This window comes from Phaethon aethereus, assembly GCF_964289735.1.
Source record: "Phaethon aethereus genome assembly, chromosome: 7".
Taxonomy (NCBI): domain Eukaryota; kingdom Metazoa; phylum Chordata; class Aves; order Phaethontiformes; family Phaethontidae; genus Phaethon; species Phaethon aethereus.
In genome coordinates, this window is record NC_138583.1 from 39,912,642 (window position 1) to 39,920,141 (window position 7,500).

The following is a 7,500-nucleotide window of genomic DNA, read 5'->3' on the forward strand; positions in this document are numbered from 1 at the left end:
TTTTAAGGAATGGAAAACAGGGAGCTGGCTGAGGATGTACAATGTGTGCTGACCGTGGGATCCATGGCGTGGAGGGGCTGGGAGCCCGGCAGCAGCGCTGGGAGAGCGCCCACCTCCCCGCTGCCCGGGGCCCCCTCGATACGGAGGTCTTCCTACTCTCAGTTTTAGATGAGACCTAGGAAAAAGCTGAAATAAAAAGGGAAAAAGAGTGATGTTTTGATTTTAATTAAAAATTAGATAACCAGACGTCAATAAAAAAAAGGCTAAGGCCAGTTTAAAAAGAAAGAAGGAAAAAAAAAAGAAAACAAAGCCAACCGTTCTAGCTTGCAGACATTACCACCCATCTCGGAAGAAAAGTCCGAGTGAGGGACGTACAATGAAAAACCTGTCATACCACCAGCCTGATACTTTCACAATAAAAAGGCTGTTTAAAGGGAGGCAGAAGGAAAAGGAAAGTTTTGTGAAGATTACTAGGGGGAGGGGAAAAAAAACCCCAAAACAACAGATCTTAGCTCCTGTCTCTTTGGGGTTTTTTTTCTTTTTCTTTTCCCCTGTAGCCATGGATGGCGGCTTTCGTATGCAGCGCGGGGCGAGAGGAGGGCCGGGTGTCGGCGGCTTCGCGGTGGCCCCAGCAGCGCAGGAGGGAGGCCGGGGGTTCCAGTACAGTGGGTCGGGAAGCGGCGCTGACAGCCCGGCCGTTCCCCGGGGCCCTGCGCCTTGGAAGAGGACGGAAAGGGAACAAAACCGCCCTCCAGAGAGAGGAGACGGGGCCTGATGGGTCGATTCCGCCAGTCCTGTATGTGCTGAAAAACAGAAGTTTTGGAGCGCAGAAGCTGGGAGCAGAACCACGGCGGGGTGGGCGGCGGAGCTTGCGTTGCGGCGCGGCAGGGAACGGGGGGTCTTTCGGCACCTGCGGCGCGTGCCATGAGCGTCGCCTCCCGCCGCGGTGACAGCCGGTGCCGAGACGGGTGCTGGTGGAGGGGGAGTTCGGGCTGATCTTCGTGGCCCAATCCAGGAGCTTTCTAGATTTATATTTTTCTATTGGCGTCCATTTCTTTCCCCTGCCAGAGGAGGACTGTTGTACAGGAGCTCGGCTCCGGCTGAGCCTGCGATCCAAGGGACCCAGGCTCGGGTGCGGCCGCAGGCAGCCAGGACGCGGTGAACGTTGTTTAACCCCACCTTCGTGCTCAGCGGTACCTCGGCTGTTGTTCACCAGCGCGTTTGTGCCCTTGGGACGTTGCCACCTTCGTCAGACCGAGGGGTAAGCAGGCGCCGCTGGGCAAATCCCGTTTTAGGACCATAGCGGTGTTGCCTTGGGGCTCTTCTCTCTCTCGCGGTGACAGCAGCCGGGGGCTTAGTGCGGAGCCGGAGCGTGAGGACGGGTGTCCTGCTGGGGGTGCTGGCCCGGGGTGCTGCAGGAGCTGCCTGCAGTGGACACACCGGCTAACCGCCGCCAACGAAGCTGAGGAACGGGCCGGGACGTGCTGGCTGGCGGCGCGGGTGAGCGGAGGAAAGATCGCGCGGTGCGGCGGCTGGGTGGGTGTTTCTCCATAGAGGTAAGGCTTCTCCCAGTGCACTGCAGGCTTCTTTTTCGCTTTTTCACTGTCTGGCTTCCTGTAGAAGTAAGGCTGATGTGATCGTGCTGTTAGTTCCTTCTCATTTCCTTTTCTCCGGTTACTTTTGAGTTTGATGGATGGTCTCAGCCCAGCTTGACCAAGGGCTCGGAACGTGACTATATTCCTACAAACCCCGGGCAGGCGGGTGTCCGTGAGCTGGCCAGCCTGCAGTGTTGGTCCCTCTTAAGGGACGTGTGTGGCAGAGAGCCTTTACGGACACCCAGTCTTGGGACTGTGGATTGATAGGTGTCAAATTTAATGAATAGGCACGCATCTGTTAATTGCAACACTTGTGGAATGGCTTCGCACTAGCTGTGAAGGGATTTCACCGTCCCCTTTGCAGAAGTGCTTCCTCTGCCGGGGGGGTCTGCCTTACCCCGCTCCTCCCCGCTGAAGGCGGGTGGTGGCGGGTCGATAATCTGACCAAGTATCATGGTGCTCTTCACTTCGATCAACTGTCCGCTGTCTTTTTGGGTCCTTTTATAAACCCTGTGCTAAATTGCAAATCCAAGCTTAAGCGTGTGTTTGTCTTCATAAATCATGCATTGCTCAGAAGTGTTAAAGGGGGAGCTACAAGTGAAACTGCCCCACAGTAATTCAGGACTATAAATCATATTTTCTGTTTATTGTATGTGCTGAGACGGTCTTGAGGATTCAGAAGCAAGATGGTTTGTGCCACTTTATTTTGATATTTTTAGAAGCATTTTGTTATTTTACCCCCATTCCCCTGTGTTTGCGTGTGTATCTCCTTTTCAGCTGTCGACAGAGGGTAAATCCTGGACCTGCAGAAAGCACAAACTTTCTTTTCATCGGGCAGACAGTTACAGATCTCTTCAAATGAAACGGCTTGCATGAAAATCTTCAGAAGAACTGATGTAGTTTTTGTTTGGACAGCACAGATTACTGTTACTAGTTATCTAAACCCATCCTCAGATGGCTCGGGCTCTCGGGGCGGCTTGTCCGAGCCCTTGCTTGAGCAGGCTCACCTCTGCTAGCGAGGCAGCGCTAGCGTGGGATCGACGGACATTTTCAGATGCCAGTTCTTGCAGCGTGAGTTCTGCGGTGAGAAATCGCGCTACTTCAGTGGGTGCAGAGAGAGCATTTGACTGTGTAGAGTTGGGTATTTTCTTCTTCCAACAGAATTTGCAAGTGAACACTTCTTGAAACTATCACTTTATACACTGTTTAGACTTAAAGATTAAAATTTCCTCTGGCATAAACACGATTTTCACTGAGCTGTTCTCGGTTTTTTGCAAGCAGGCATTTACTAGTTGTTTCTTAATCTTTCTGGCAAACTCAAGTGACCTAGCATTTAAGACAAAAATATAGAAAGAGCATAAAGCAGTACTTACGCTAATGACTTGCTCTCGTCAGACATCACCCCCAACATTTTCCAAATGAGCAGAACTTGTAAATTTTGTTTTCTAGAGGACTAGACTGAATCCTCTTTGGGGTCGTATCTACCTCAACGCCTTGTTTGCTACATCAAGTTCATCTCAATTTCAGTCGTGCCTAAACGCGGAGTCCTCTTGCTGTTGCGCTTGCTCAGCCCAGGCTGAGTTTGTGCCCCGAACCAGGCACGCCGCTGAGGATTGCTTTCCACCCACTTTCACAGTGCAATGTACAAATGTGGAGAACCATAAAAATATCTGGTACAATACGTTGTTTTATGGCAATCCGCATGATTTAATCCACCTCAACTTCACTGTAGGAATAAAAAGTTCAGTTTATAAGGAATAAATATGGAAGGACTTATTTCTGTTGTAAAGATTTTCTGACAAGCAAAAATATAATGCTTTTTGAAAACCTCATTAGAAAATCAATTATATCATGACACTTAATGTGTTATTTACAAGCAAGATGTCTTGTTGGGAAGAAATGCTATAAAAATGCACACTTAATACAGAAAAATGTTAGAACATAAAGAAGAGTTAGGTTTCATTATTAGCATGTTCAAAGTAGCAATTACCAAATATGGGTTTATGCTCAATCAAGAATAGCAAAAATATCTGATCGCAGGAGTGACACAAGGCATTGCATGCTCAGAGGGGAACAGGCAGAGGCGCCAATTCAGAGCAAGCAATAATGAGTTTATTTACGGGTTTCTGGTTACGCACCGTGCACAGATCGTACATATTCTGCATCTCTGCTTGCTTTTCCTGATTACGCAGGCCTCGATATCGCTGGTTTTAAATGCCTTCAAAAAGAAAAGCTTACACTGACCGACACCTGGCAAATGGCTAATGGGAGGCTGCGGCTGCTAAACCCACGCTTTTGCTTTGGAGAAAGCATAAGAAAATTCTTCGACGTTTCAATTTGATACAGAGGGAAGGGATGTGGAGCTGTTGTATTTATTTTTGTCCAGGTTTGGGACCTAGTTGAGATGCTGATACGCAAAATACTCTGTATCCAGTTGTGCGCATCTAGTGTTCAACTCTAGTGTCAGTCTTGCAAGCTGGGTCTGAGATGAAACATGATTTTCAAACTAAATATAAAAAAAAAAGCAAACAAACCCCAAAACCAAACTTAGAAGATTTCATTTCAGTGAGGAATAGTACTAGTTTACATCTGGTCGGTCTGAGTGCAGATTTTTTTTTTTAATGACTAGAAAAATCAGTTACTCAATTTATATGCTGCTAATTAGAAACATCTGAAATAATTTTTTAATTTGTTAAACTGAAACAGTTTTTAGAACTGGACTTATTCTTGAAATGGAAAATGCTCGACTTGAAGCGGAAAATTTTGTTTGTCATGCAAGTATGAGCAAGACACAGCTAACCTATTATACACTGCAACATTCATACCAAGGTAAATACAAAAACAAATTTCTAGCTGAAATTGTTGTCTGAAATAGCCTGCAATTTGAATTTGTATCAGATGCAGAACTAATGATGCTTATTTGCTGCAAATTAAAACCAAAAATGGTAGCTGCAAGGTTGTGTGTGTATTTCTAGCAGAAAAGAAATAGTACGTATTTTCATCTTTCTACATAATGCTTGGAGTAGCTTGCTATATATAGCTATAAAGTCTATCTGCTTTCTCTGATTTTAAAGTTAAAAATCCATATGTATGCATACCTTTACTTCACCAGGAACATTTAGGCCATGAGAAGTACCTTTTCTCTGTAATTTAAATGAGGAAACATGACTTGAAGCATCAGGGGAGCATTGGAGGTAAGGCTGACCAACCTGTAGTTCCCAGGTCCTCCTTCTTGAAGACAGGAGCCATGCTTGCTTGCTTCCAGTTTCAGGAATCTCCTCATGAACAGTACGTAGTCCTTTAGTTTCATGATTTCTCTTCTTCTTCTTCTTCTTCTTATTGCTGCTGCTGATCATGATGCAGGTATGCACTCTGGAAGGAAATGTTTTAAGGAGGGCTACTTTATGAATTTTGGAATTAGTTAATTTCTTAGTGTAGTATCTACTGAGTTGAGTTTATGGTCTTAGCATTTTGCAGACATTACAAAGCATGCATTTAACCGAATTTTCAAAACTTTTAATTTTTTATCTTGCCCTGTCTCTAGGGATAAACCTCTTTCTTGGGGATGACTGTTGGTTCTTTTTCATGTTTTCTATAGGTATCCTATTGCGTAGCAAGTGGTCTCTGTTTAATTTTAAGTGCTTGTGGTGTGAGTACCATCGATGTAGTTGAACGTCAGCATATTCTGGTTGTATCAAGTAAGATCCTTAGCCTTGACTTTGGGTCTTTGGGGACCCTAGCAGGGTTGGGGATCTCTAGCAGGGACTTTGGGTCCCTGCTTTAGAAGGTGCTCAGGCAGAGTTGCCTCGAGTGCCTGGTCTGTCTTCCATGTGCCAGGACATGGAGCAGGTCTTGCTGTATATTGGTTTTGTTTATGTTACTGGACTGGAGACTGGAATTGGTCTGATGTATTTTGGGTTTTGCTCTTCACAATTCTCATTCTACAACCCATTTTTGAACTGATGTATTTCTGCAGGACTTGCAGTACCTGCTCCCGAACAGGATTAGGCCTCATTTTCTTCCTGCCTCTCTCATGGTCAAAATAAGAGTAGTCAGGAACATTTATATTCACTTACTAAAATTGAGGCAGGGAAAAAATCTCCAAATTCTACTGAAGCAAAACCTTGTTCCATTCTGACATGTATTTTAGCCATTTCCATGTGATGTTTTCCAACTTCCACAACTCTAATCCCACTTTAAAAAAAAAAAAAAAAGAAAAGAAAAGTTTCTGTGTTACCGCAGGAGTGGCGGCATCGCCGTCGCTGTGCCGGTCAGAAAGCTGCTGCCAGACACGAAGCCTTGCTAATAGCGCGTGAGCAGAACGAGGGAAGAGGAGACGTTGGATCAGCACGGCAGAGTGCGTAATTCAGAGCATGAAGTGGATGTCCGGGACTCTGTGGCGACCATCAGCATTTTATGTTAACAAAGACGTCTTGGGACTTGGTTGTTATTGGTATTTTGGAGGAAATTGTGATCTCCGGTCTGTGCAAATAAGCATTGACTCGGGCTTTTTTTATTCTGTAAGGTCTAGTTCCCAACTTTGCTGGCCAAATGGAGGTTGGCTTCGTCGTAGGGTTCACTGCCCTTCGCAGTCTGTTCTTCTTTCTACAGTGAAGACTCCTAAGGATTAACTCGTGTGTTTAGTGACATACAATTCTCTTCCTCCCATATGAAAATAAGTTTAATAATGGGTTACAACTTTAACAAATATCATAAATATTAAAATAAACTGTCCAAGTATACTGAGCATAAACAGTATAATAAATTTCCTTGCTCAGGGTACCGCAGACCCACTAAATACACATTTGCTTCAAGTAGATGAGTATTTTAGGAAGTGCAGGCTTTGTAGGTTAAGCGGATTATGGGTAAAGATTCATTCTTATTTTTAAGAAGCTACAGAAGTTTCTGACGTAGCGTTGTGTATGTTTGTTATAAATAGACGGTGGTAGTTTTGTTTTTCTCCCTATCTTGACCTCTCTACTCAGCCCTAAAACCACTTCAATTGATGCTGAAGCATAAACCTTTTTTTTCCTTGCTTTCTCACGAGGAATCAACTCTTTTTTTTTTCTTTTTTTTTTTTTTTTGTTCTGTAAGACTTGAAAAGAAAAACGTACTGTCAGGTAAGATAGCATGAGGGCCAGATAAGACCAACTTTCTACTCACATTCATTAATCTTGATGCTGGAGAATTCAGATATCCCACAGCAAAAGCAGGCAGTTGATTTTTCTGTGCTGGGACTAGACTTGAACTACGGCTGAAAATTTGAGCCAAGAAACCTGAAATCTGATTTTGAGTGTGCTATGCTCATTCTTTTCCAGGCTGATAGCAAAGGGGGAAAAGTCCTTAATTTCTGGAACAGGAAATCTCAGGTGCAAGCTATGGACACTTATGAAAAGTAAGGAGAATGGCAGGTTAATGCGTGTGGTTGTCGTTGTCTGCCCTGCCCGTCTGCCTCCCCAGAGGGAGGTTTCTCTTCTCCCTGTCCATCCCCATGCTGCTGGAGCATCACCACAGGGATGTTGGGTGCTGCCCAACCAATGGTGAGTTTTTCTCCCATCTGGGAGCTGCTCTTCATTTTCTTCTCCGTTGTGCTTGGCAAAAACAGGAAGAATTTTATCCTGCTGGTTTCCAAGGCAGCCAAGCAGGCGTGAGCCCAAGGAGACCATGGGGTTGGAAGCAGGAGATGGAGTCCAGGCTCTTGCCAAGCTTGTCTCCATTGCTGTGGCTCTTCTGACCGTCGAAGGGAGAGGACGGTCCCACCCTGGCACCGCCGGCTGTCTCCCAGCTGTGGGTTCCTAGCTATGGCGGTCTGCAGGCAGCTGGAATAAAGTGTTATAGACTGTTAGGCTTGTGATGCAGGCTCCTAAGAGAAATCTGAAGGTGTGCTTCATCTGTGTTTTCAGGA

The 7,500-nt window shown here is 45.5% G+C and overlaps 1 protein-coding gene across 1 annotated transcript in view; it reads left to right on the forward strand.

Annotated features, from left to right (window-relative positions):
* The window catches only part of MGMT (O-6-methylguanine-DNA methyltransferase), a gene marked incomplete at both ends in the record, with an annotated part of 161,205 nt that overhangs the window by 99,857 nt on the left and 53,848 nt on the right, over positions 1-7,500 (forward strand). The window lies entirely within an intron of this gene.